The 12,527-nt window shown below is 39.4% G+C and overlaps 1 protein-coding gene across 1 annotated transcript in view; it reads right to left on the bottom strand.

Annotated features, from left to right (window-relative positions):
• ST8SIA1 (ST8 alpha-N-acetyl-neuraminide alpha-2,8-sialyltransferase 1) overlaps positions 1-12,527 on the bottom strand; it is a 141,969-nt gene that overhangs the window by 97,777 nt on the left and 31,665 nt on the right. The gene's annotated exons all lie outside the window — the stretch shown is intronic.

The following is a 12,527-nucleotide window of genomic DNA, read 5'->3' as shown; positions in this document are numbered from 1 at the left end:
GTAGGAGCAGGTGCATCCACTGAGAGAAATAGTTGGGCAGCCAGTCGTCTGTGAGAACATGAGGTCCAGATCAGAAGCATCAGTCCATATTGGTGAGTAAATCCCCATACTCCACTAAGTTTTAAACCTGTGCCCAAGTGGCAGATACTCTTAATTACAAATTACATTGATTTGCCAGTGAGCTGTTTCTCCAACGCACAAGTTTACACAGCAGGGTGGGATGCAGCGGGATTTCTTTATGTCATCATAATCAGCGGTGCTCCTGAGTAGCAGCAGGGGGCAAGACATTATGCATCAAAACTAAGAACCCTACTCAGGAACATCTTTCTTGTTCTAAGGACACCCAGGCCTGAGGTTATTTCTGTGAAGGATGAGCAGAAGTTAGTGGAAGGCAGAGCAAATAAAAAGGAGGAGACAATGGTTATAGAAACTGCTTTATGAGTTTTCCAAATTTACACAGATTTTTCTAAACTAGGGAACTGAGCCAATGAACATGAGATGAGCAGGGGAGTGGTCAAGTTTAGAAGGTGAAGTCCAGGAGTCAAGCTCCTTGGATTCGGCTCAGCTCCACTCCCTACTAGATAGATGCAAGACTGGGGCATTCGTCCCAAATTTTTTCGAGACCACAATTGCCTCTTTCATGATTTACAGTACAGACTTTTGGTATTTCTTTAACAGCTCCAGTATTTGAACAGATTCAAAATTATTTTCTGAGAAAAATTTTGGCTCTGCGTTATGACCCATTTCCACAGGATGGGATTCTGCATAACAACACAAGCCAGAAATTCTCAATTTTCTTAACAGAATAGTAACTGTGCCACCTGCTTGTCTAAAACATATGGTTCTCTCTTTACTCAGCACAGAATATCAGCATTTCAGGTTGTCAACAACCCTTAATGGACTATAATCTAGTTTCCATTAAATGTGTGGTTAAAGGAATGGGTATTTGGGAGAGACAAAGGGATGCTAGCTGATTTTCTCCTAGGAGTTAGATTCTTTACATTCTTTCTTTATATCAAGTCAAACCATGAGCAAGTCAACAATTTGCATTTTTAAATGTCCATCCTATGAACTTTCATGGATGAGAACAGAGCTGTTCTTCAAGTCAAATGTGTCAATTCAGCTTACCACCAACATGTGAAAACAGCCAGGTAGCAACCCCCACCTTGTTGCTATGTTAGCTACGTTTGTACTTAGCTTTGAATTGTCTTATCAACATCATTGACCCCCATCATGATAGAAAAGTGTAGAGTTATTGAGAGAGTTGACAGCAACAGTTACAGAGAAGCGAAGGCTTGGAAACAAAAGTAGAGATGAATTTTCAAAACTAAAAGTATGAGAAAACAAAGGATATTACAAGGGTAGATGGAATGAGTCATTTGACAAAGAGTGAATAAAGAAACAATAAGCAAAAGAGAAGGAAAACTACAGATTAAATGGGTCATTTTTTTAGTTTGTCAATAAAAGATTCGAAGAGGCTAAAAACTCGAAACCAGATAAACCTACAAGGATGGATGCAGTGCTTAGAGACTAACAAAGACGGGGGGAAGTACAAAAATGTCGAGTTTATTGCTAAAGAAAAAGCATAATTGTCAAATGCCTTTTAACCCAATGATAATTCAGGGTAATGACAGGCATGAAAAAACTGAAAGGAGATGGTACAAGTACCGCTGGTGAAAATGTATAGTGAGCTATGGGAGCTTCCTTTCCTTAAGGTCACTCTGAGTCTGCCCATTAGAGGGGACAGGGCGAATGTTCTAACTAAGATCAAGGGAAGTGCTTAGCTGCCTCAATGCAGACAAAATCTAAGGATTTGGGGGAAATGTATCCAATTGGCTACAGAACAAAAAGCAGAATAGCATGCTTTCAAAGGACAGACTCATGCTCGATTTGATAGAAATGTATTGGGGAAAGCAAGGTTAAAAATTATTTGGGTGGTTTTAGACTTAAAAACAACTTTTGAAACTGTAACCTATATGAAAGTTAAAAAGTCTCTGAATTAACTAACCATCTTGTAGAAATACCTTCACCAAGTTACACTATAAAATTATGCTTTTCTTAAGATTCAGTAAAATAAACAACTACATCAAGAATAGCATTCAGGCCCTGACCGGTTTGGCTCAGTGGATAGAGCATCGGCCTGCGGACTGAAAGGTCCCAGGTTCGATTCCGGTCAAGGGCATGTACCTTGGTTGCAGGCACATCCCCAGTAGGAGGTGTGCAGGAGGCAGCCGATCGATGTTTCTCTCTCATCAATGTTTCTAACTTTCTATCCTTCTCCCTTCCTCTCTGTAAAAAATCAATAAAATATATTTTAAAAAAAGAATAGCATTCAGTTTTCCATAAAAATGAAGTTGAAGATAATGTGTACTAAGTATCCACAGTCTTGTTTATCTGCGTGATAAGTTCTACCTTGAAATAGTGTCAGTAAAATGTTTTATAATTACAGAGAAATGTACACTTCTCCTTATCAAACAATGAAAATTATTGTGACCCATTCATTAAATATTCCTCTGGTCTGAGTCGTCGGGGAGTTCAGAGGTAAATACAGTACATTTATACAAGTATCTCAGGCTCAATTCCATGGACTGCTAGCCCTCTCCTCTTTTTTATTTTTATTTTATTTATTTTTTAATATATTTTATTTATTTTTTTACAGAGAGGAAGGGAGAGGGATAGAGAGTTAGAAACATCGATGAGAGAGAAACATTGATCAGCTGCCTCCTGCACGCCTCCTACTGGGGATGTGCTGCAACCAAGGTACATGCCCTTGACCAGAATCGAACCTGGGACCCTTCAGTCCTCAGGCCAAAGCTCTATCCACTGAGCCAAACTGATTAGGGCTCTCTTCTTTTTTTAATAGTTGTTTTTAAAACATCAGTGTACTATAGTTTTAAATTTATAACTTCAAAACGTTAATTTTAGAAACTTTCACAAATACAAATTAGAAAAATAGACAAAAAATAAATATGACAGTAATCCTTCCACACAGAAATAACCACTATTAGTAGGTTGTTTTGTGTGCATTTTCCTTAGTCATTAATTCAATTATTTCCTTAGTAAACATTCAACAAATATTTATCGCATATGTAGTCTGTCTCTTTTACAATTCTAGAAACTGAAGAACAGCAGTAAACACGATAGGCTCAGTGCCTGCACCCTTGAAGTGGGAATGTAGTGTGTTTATGATTTAGAGATGCTACAAACAACTCTGGGGTAAACATTCTCATGCTTAGATGTGTGAACACATCCATGATTATTTTAATGGGATAAATTTTTATGAGTATTTGCTGAATTAAAGAGTAAATCTAATGGCGTTCACACAATCTTTGATTTCCCTTTTTTATTTTTAGGAAAGCAAAATAGGTACTGGGCTTAAACTATTATAAGGCAACACAAACAAGAGTTCCCTTTATATTCTGACCCCCTTGTCTGGAACAAAAAGGCAATGGTTTTCTTATTTCTGATAAGATTTAAATAGTGCTGTTTTGATTTTCCAATTTTTTTGTACTATCTTACAACTTACTACTATGAAAGATAAAGATATCACTTTCATCCTACCCCAAACAGACATGAACAGACTTTTCTGCACTCCACACTCCCTACAGAATTACATAAAAACTTTTAGCTAAAGCAATTATTCTTATAATAGGACCAGAGGCCCAGTGCATGAAATTTGTGCACTGGTGGGGTCCCTGGCAGCTGCCTGCTGCCGGCTGGGGCCTCCCTCCCTTCCCCCAGCCAGCTCTGCCCCCTGGTCGAACTCCCAGATGACCTCCCAGTCAAGGGGACAATTTGCATACTATGCTGTTATTATATAGGATAAGTCTCTAAGTATTATTTACTAGCTGTACTATCACTGTATGACTCGCTAATACTGCAGCCTTTCTAAAATTTGCTCTTCCTGGAGTTACTGTCTTTTTTCATTTGTTTCATTTGTCATGTACTTTTCAATAATTCCCCTTCTACTTCTTCAAAGAACTGTAAAATTTTCTCAGTGCACATCAAGTAATCAGTCAGTTCAATTTCTTTTCCAGATCCTTCTGACCCACTGCTGTAAGGTGGGCTGCTTTCTTGCTAGCCTCGATAAACACCTGTCATCATGGAAATTGCCTTCACCCCTTTTCTGAATGGTATTGCCTAGTTTCTTCTATCAACTTTTTGTCCTTATTTGGTACTTCCTCATTCAGGTGTAGCATATACTCTATTTCTTTTTTTAAGAAAGGGTGCAAGCACAGTAACATATTTTGAGTCTTAAATATTTGGCTGAGCACAAAATTCTAGTTTAGAAATAATTTTTCTAGGTTTCTGAAGGAATTGTCCATTGTTTTCTAACTTTCAGTGTTTCTAATGACAAATCTGGCTTCACTCTTAAATCTAATCGTTTGATTATAATCAGTTTTCACCTTAGAAAGTTTTTAAGATCTCAAATTAAGGATTCTGACATTTCACAATGACACGCCTTGGAGAGGTCTTTTTGCATTCACCGTGCTGGACAGTTGGTGGTCCCTTACAATGAGGAGACAAGTCCTTTAGTTCTGCACACAGCCTTCTATTATTTCTTTAATAACTTCTACCCTCCTTTATAAAATTCCTACTAACTAAACTTTTTTCCCCATTTTTCACCTCTTTCTTTTCCTTTTGTACTTTGGGGGAATTATTTCCTAAACATTGTTTTACAAATCCGTCTATTGACCTTTTAATTTTCATGACCACATTTATAAAACCAGAAAGGTCCTTCGTATCTTCAAAAAGTTTTATTTTCATAGCTTCCTAGCCTTTGTGAATGCAATATGTTTTCTAGTGAAAATCATAACGATAGTATTTGTGAGGTATTCTTCTCCTTCCTGCATTGTCTGTTTTGTGTGTGCTTTTTCTGTTGGTTTGTTTTGGTCTCTGTTAGAGGCTCCCTAGAAATATTTACAGATCCACAGCTGCCCATTTACATTTAAGAATGAGGTACTAAACAGCTGAATGAAAGCTCTTTATGCTTAAGCAGTGATTACCTACTGCTGGGCCTCATCAGAGTGTGATCCATCAGGACTCCGCCCTTTCACTGAAGGAAGGCCTTTTCTCTTACACTAGTCAGTTTGCCCAGAGAGGAACCTTCCACTGTCCTGATAAGGTGTACGCCTAGTCAACAACATTCTGAGAGCTAAGTGAAAATAGAGTGGTGTGGGCGGGCAGGGGAGGAGGAGAGGTAGGGAGAGGACTGAGCTTACTCTTCAGAATACATTTCTCTTAATTCCCCTGTTTTCAGCTGATGTCCCAGGTCCAGAGTCTCTAAATTTCATCTCCAAGCTTCTAACAGAGCAGGCAGCAAGGGTAAGGGCAACTCCTTGTGTCTGCAGAGAGGGGAAGATTTGGAGCGCTTCTAACCAATTTTCCTGTTTTTAGTCTCATTAGCACTCACCTCTCATTGCTGAGTCTTTCAAGAATTCTGCAACATACACTGCCTTCCTTTCTTGCTGGCTTTCCCTGCTGCAAGCACTCGAGTTTTAGATTTCTGTACTCTCCTACTGAGAAATCACTGGGCCATCTGCTTTCCATCTCCTAAAATATTGTTGATGTCCTTTGCCGGCTATTGTCTCCTTTCCGTTCCCTTCATTCTCACAAGTTCATTCCTGTTTATATTCCTCTCTGGCAATCTTATTAGTCTTTTTAAAGGAGTCAAAAAACCAGATGCCAGGTGATATTATCCTTCTCCAATTTAATTTCTTTTTAAAATTTTTTCAATTTATTTTTTTATCACCAATTTTCCCCTTTTATGCCGTCTTCCAGTAAATACTTTCTATAGAGAAAGGACAAAGGTCATGATCTTGCCATGCTAGAATTTACCCATCTTCTTTTTTTTTTTTTTTGCAGGAATTATTTTTAATTTTTCTCCTGTTTATTTGTTTACTTTTTAGAAAATATTTTTATTTTCAGAGAGGAAGGGAGAGGGAGAGAGAAATAGAAACATCAATGATGAGAGCGAATCATTGATTGACTGCCTCCTGCACGCCCCCCACTGGGGATCAAGCCACAACCTGGGCATGTGCCCTTGACCGGAGTTGAACCCATGACCCTTCAGTCCACAGGCCGATGCTCTGTCCACTGAGAAAACGGGCTAGGGCTTGTTTATTTCTTTATGGTCTAATTGTTGCTGCTGTATTCAATGTCTTCCTCTTTTTAGATCCTGCATTCCCTGTATTCCATCCCTGGGAACTGCTTTCAAGGCAGAAGCAAATGTCCACTAGGATGAGACTTTTCATCTAAAACTAATCTCATAGATATGAGATGATAGAAATAGCAGTGGGGAAATGTTAGGGGCAAAAATAGAATATTGGGAACTAGCTATAGTTATAAAGAATATTAATCATGCTCTGTTAACCATTATTGCCTGGTTCTTTTTTTTATAATTAAATATTTATTGTTCAGATTATTACAGTTGTTCCTCTTTTTTCCCCCCATAGCTCCCCTCTACCCGGATCCCACCCCACCCTCTGCCCTTACCTCCCCCCCGCCACTGTCCTCATCCATAGGTGCATGATTTTTGTCCAGTCTCTTCCTGCATTCCCCATACCCCTTCCCCCCCCCCGAGAATAGTCAGTCCACTCCCTTTTTATGCCCCTGATTCTATTATATTCACCAGTTTATTCTGTTCATCAGATTATTTATTCATTTGATTTTTAGATTCACTTGTTGATAGATGTGTATTTGTTGTTCATAATTTGTATCTTTGCCTTTTTCTTCTTCTTCCTCTTCTTAAAGGATACCTTTCAGCATGTCATATAATACTGGTTTGGTGGTGATGAACTCCTTTAGCTTTTTCTTATCTGTGAAGCTCTTTATCTGACCTTCAATTCTGAATGATAGCTTTGCTGGGTAAAGTAATCTTGGTTGTAAGTTCTTGGTATTCATCACTTTGAATATTTCTTGCCACTCCCTTCTGGCCTGCATAGTTTCTGTTGAGAAATCAGCTGACAGTCGTATGGGTACTCCCTTGTAGGTAACTGACTGTTTTTCTCTTGCTGCTTTTAAGATTCTCTTTGTCTTTTGCTCTTGGCATTTTAATTATGATGTGTCTTGGTGTGGTCCTCTTTGGATTCCTTTTGTTTGGGGTTCTCTGCGCTTCCTGAACTTGTAAGTCTCTTTCACCAGGTAGGGGAAGTTTTCTGTTATTATTTCTTCAAGTAGGTTTTCAATATCTTGCTCTCTTTCTTCTTCTGGCACACCTATAATTCTGATGTTGGTACGTTTGAAGTTGTCCCAGAGGCTCTTTACACTATCTTCATATTTTTGGATTCTTTTTGCTTTTTGCTTTTCTGGTTGGGTGTTTTTTGCTTCTTCGTATTTCAAATCTTTGGCTTGATTCTTGCTATCCTCTAGTCTGCTGTTGGAACTCTGTATAATATTCCTTATTTCAGTCAGTGTATGCTTAATTTCTAGTTGGTCCTTTTTCATAACCTCGAGGGTCTCACTAGATTTCTTGAGGGTCTCACTAAGTTTATCGGTGGTCTCACTAGACTTATTGAGGGTCTTACTAAATTTATCGGCAGTTTCTAGAAAATTCTTTAAAGACCTTATAAGTGTGGTTTTAAACTCTATATCCAGTAGTTTGCTTTCCTCCATTTCTGTCATTTGTGACCTGTTTCTTTGTCTCCGCATTTTTTATGCTTCCCTGTGTTGATAGAGTGGCTTTCTGTGCTAGCTGTCCTATAGGGCCCAGTGGCTCAGCCTCCCCAATTACTTGAGGTGGACACTCTTGGTGCACCCCTTTGTGGGCTTTGTGCACAGTTTTGTTGTAGTTAAGCCTTGATTGTTGTAGGTATCACTGGGAGGAATTGACCTCCAGGCCAATTGGCTGTGAGAATCAGCTGTGTCTGCAGTGGGAGAACTTCTGTGCTGGAGACACCCTTCTGGGGCAAGACTTGCTTCAGTGGGCTTTGGTACTCACTGAGTCTGCCCCCTGAGTGTGTCCCTTATAGATCTGAGTAGTTGTAATTGGATGGTCCCACTCTGACCACTGGGTATCCTGGCTCTTGGATCTCTAATGAGGTGCTAATTTAGCCTCTGCCTGAGGCTACTCAGCAGGAGCTCAGCTGTGAAGCAATGCAAGCTGCTGTGGGGCCTTGGGCCTTCTTTTGGATATTCTGGCTTTCTCTGACCCAGCTGCAGTTTGTTAGGTAATTTTAGATTGCAAAGGGCCAGGCCTTTCATATGCAAAAGCCTCTGCACACAGCTTGGGTGGGGCAGGGTCTCAGGGGATCAACAGGGTGGAGCAAGCAGCTATGGCTGCTCTTCAGTCCTACCCTAAGAGGCCCCACGTGTCAGTGTCCCGGTAATCGCTGCAAGCACCTCTGAGAGAAAGCCGCCCTCGAGTTCCAACAGATGCCAGATAGTCCAGTTTCTCCCATATGAGTCTGGGTCCCCAGAGACTCGCCTGGAACTGGAGTTCAGAGCAGTCGGGAGCTTGAGACTCCCTCCCGATTGAAAAAGACAACCGTGTCCTCAGTTGCCAGCCCTTTCCACGTGCCTCCATAACTCTGCACTTTACTTCCGAACCTCCTCTGAGTCTCAGTGTGCTTTTCTCTTTCCTTCCAGTTGTAGAATTTCCACTCAGCCAGCCTTCCTGTGGTTCTGGATGATGTTCATTTTGTCTTTTAGTTGTATTTTTGAAGTGGTTGTGCGAGGCAGCAATTTCCGGTGTTTACCTATGCCGCCATATTGGTTTCTCCCCTGCCTGGTTCTGATTAAAGACTCCAGTTTAATTTCTTTACTTGTGACTTTTCAATAATGTTTTCTGGTTTTAAAACATAAAAGGCAACCTACTGAAAAGAAGATATTTGCATATGATGTATCCGATAAGGGTTAATATCCAAAATATGTAATGAACTCATACAACTCAGCAACAACGGCAAAACAACAATCTGATGAAGAAATGGGCAGAGGATCTGAATAGACATTTCTCCAAAGAACATATACATATGGCCATAAGACATATGAAAAGATGCTCAACATCACAAACATCAGAAAAATGCCAATCAAAACCACAATGAGCCATCACCTCACATCTGTCAAGATGGTATCATCAAAAAGACAAGAAATAACAAGAGTTGGTGAGGCTGAGGAGCGACGGGTGCCCTAACACTGTTAGTGGGAATGTAAATTGGTGCAGCTGCTATGGGAAAAAAACAGTATGGGGATTCCCCAAAGGTTTTAAAAAAAATTACCTTATTACCCAGTTATTCCACTTATGGGTATATATCCGAAGAAGTGAAAATACTAAATTGAAAAGATATTGGAACCCCTATGTTCATTGCAGAGCTGTTTACAAAAGCCATTATATGGAAGCAACCTAGGTGTCTGTCAATAAATGGATAAAGCCCTAGCCGGTTTGGCTCAGTGGACAGAGTATCGGCCCATGGACTGAAGAGTCCCAGGTTTAATTCCTGGTCAAGGGCATGTACCTCGGTTGCAGGCTCAATCCCTGGCCCTGGTCAGAATGCATGCAGGAGGCGACCAATCGATGTGTCTCTCTCACATTGATATTTCTCTCTGTGTGTCTCTCCCCCTCCCTTCCACTCTCTCTAAAATTCAATGGGAAAATATTTTCAAGTAAGACTTAACAACAACAACAAAAAAGATGTGGTGCATATATATAATGAAATATTAATCAGCCATAAAAAAAGAATGAAATCTTGCTATTTGTAACATCATGGATGGACCATCATGCAACATCGTGGAGGGTATTATGGCAAGTGAAATAAGTAAGACATAACAAAACAAATACTGTCTGATTTCACTTATATGTGGAATCTAAAGAGCAATATAAACAACAATAACAAAAAAAAAAAAAACAGAAACAGATTCACAGACACAAAGAATAAACTCGTGGTTATCAGAAGAGATGGGGGTGAGAGGATGGGTGAAAAAAAGGAAGAGGATTAAGAGATACAAACTTCCAGTAACAGAATAAATCAGTCCCATGGGTGTAAAATATAGCATAGGAAATAATCAATAATATTGTAATAACTTTATATGGTGACAGATGGTTACTAGACTTAGGGAGGTGATCATTTTGTAAGGTATTTGAATGTCAAATCACTATGTTGTACAACAGAAACTAATTTAATATTGTGTGCCAACTATATATCCATTAAAAATGTATATGTGTAAAAGAGTACCAAGAAAAATTTAGATGGTAGTTGTTTTAAAGAAATGGAAGTGGAGTATTAGGGTATGTAGGGACTTTTATTTTTCATCTTATATGTTTCTATAGCTTTTTAGTGCCATGAACTTATATTACTTTATCATTATAAATCTGAATAATTTATGAGCTATTAAAAATAAAAAAGTAATAATAGTTACTTGTTATAGAAAAATCTGAAAAATATTTAAAAGGATAAAGAAGAAGTTAAAAGTTAGTCCTAGCTGGTTTGGCTGCCCTAGCTGGTTTGGCTCTGTGAATAGAGCGTTGGCCTGTGGACTGAAGTGTCTGGGATTTGAGTCCAGTCAAGGGCACATGCCCGGGTTGTGGGCTTGATCCCCAGTAGGGGGTGTGCAGAAGGTAGCCAATCAATGATTTTCCTTCTCCCTTCCTCTCTAAATAATAATGCACCCACTTTTTCTCCCTGTGATCTTTTTAAATATATATATATATAAATAAAATTTCATAGAGAGAGAGACAAAGAGAGAGATAGAAACATCAATGATGAGAGAGAATCATTTATTGGCTGCCTCCTGCACACCTCCCACTGGGGATCGAGCCTGCAACCTGGGCATGTGACCTGACCTCTTGGTTCATAGGTTGACGCTCAACCATTGAGCCACACTGACTGGACTCTCCCTGTGATCTTGATGTTATAAAGGGTGTCCCAAAATTCACGCAAGAAGTAATTTTGATAGAAAACACAGGTTTATAATTAAAAATTGTAAATTTTTATTGATTCATAAAGTATACAGTATAGGGTTATGTATGAAATAGCATATTGGGTAAATGGCCTCCACAGCTTTGCTGGCACATACGCCCGAGAAACGATTCAATTACTACATGAGTCATTTCCTGGTGGTGTAATTTCCCGTTTTGGTGATAAGAATTGGCCGCTCAGATCATGCAATTTTACGCCATTGGACTTTATTCTTTGGGGTTTTTTGAAGTCTAAGGTTTATGCCAACAAGCCCACGACCACCCATGCCTTAAAGGAGGAAATTGAGCGCTGTATCAACGAAATTCAGCCACATTTATGCAAAACGGTCATGGAAAACTTCAACAAAAGAGTGCATATGTGCCAGCAAAGCCATGGAGGCCATTTACCCGATATGCTATTCCATACATAACCCTATACTGTATACTTTATGAATCAATAAAAAATTTACGATTTTTTAATTATAAACCTGTGTTTTCTATCAAAATTACTTCTTGCGTAAATGTTGGGACACCCTTTATTCTCAGGCTTTCTTTAAAACTGATAAAAACTTATCAATCAATTATCCCTATCCTCCAGCATTCTCAAAGTCATCTTTACTAATCCTTAATTTCTGTCCATAAAAATACTTGTATTTGTCCTAAGCTAAAGAAAAAAATTCCCTCAAATAAGCCACCTCTTTAAGGTATCAAAAATCTTTCCAAGGACTTTTTCAAACAAAACATATTAAATCACTACTGCCTCTATTTCTTCATCAGCCTCTTCACTTGCTTCCAGCCGATGGCCTTTACTGAAACTTTTCTCCCAGGCCTTCAAATACATCCAAATGACCAAATCAAATGGCATGGTCACATTTCTCTTTTATTTAATTAAATGTTTTTAATGGTGACATAATTGCGGGTGTCCTCGTTCCCCCCCCCACCCCCCGCTTTGCCCACCTCCACCCACCCCTCCACATTTCATAGTCATCGTGCCCACTCTGGCATTTGACATTGTTGACCAACTCCTTCCTTCTTATAAGCTCCTCCACCTTAGATATCCATGGCAATATATCAACCTGCCCTACCACCTCCTCTCTACTTACTTTCCCTCTCTTTTCTGACAAAACAGCACTTCTTCCTCCCATCCTTTACATGTGGTATGTCCCAAGGCTTAAACTTTGGTTCTCAGCATTTTTTATTCAAATAATAACGAAAGACTGAATCACAGCCATATTTCTCGTATTCAGCCCAAGAGAACTAATACTGTCTCCTAAAGAGATCCAAAACAGAACAGACCTTGATGGACCGTGAGGAGATGTCTAAAACTGGGGGATGGGGTAGGATTAAGTCAGTGGAGAAAGGAAGACACAGAGGAAAAGGAAGAAATTAAGAAAAATAGTCATTTCTTGCGATGCACAGACACCATGCCAAGCTCTTTCACATATATTACCCCATTTAGTTCTCAGCACAACCCTGTGAATCAGACACTTTATCTTTACAGGAGTTAAGCAGAAGCACAAAACCACAGAGCTGTGATGGAGATTGTCTGATGAGGGCGGCAGCATGGTCTAATGCAGTGATGGTGAACCTTTTGAGCTCGGCGTGTCAGCATTTTGAAAAACCCTAACTTAACTCT

The sequence above is a fragment of the Myotis yumanensis genome, unplaced genomic scaffold, assembly GCF_028538775.1.
Source record: "Myotis yumanensis isolate MYYU_CA2020_CCGP unplaced genomic scaffold, mMyoYum1.0.hap1 SCAF_3, whole genome shotgun sequence".
Taxonomy (NCBI): domain Eukaryota; kingdom Metazoa; phylum Chordata; class Mammalia; order Chiroptera; family Vespertilionidae; genus Myotis; species Myotis yumanensis.
The sequence above is the reverse complement of the archived record's forward strand: the minus strand, read 5'-3'. Positions and strand labels throughout refer to the sequence as shown.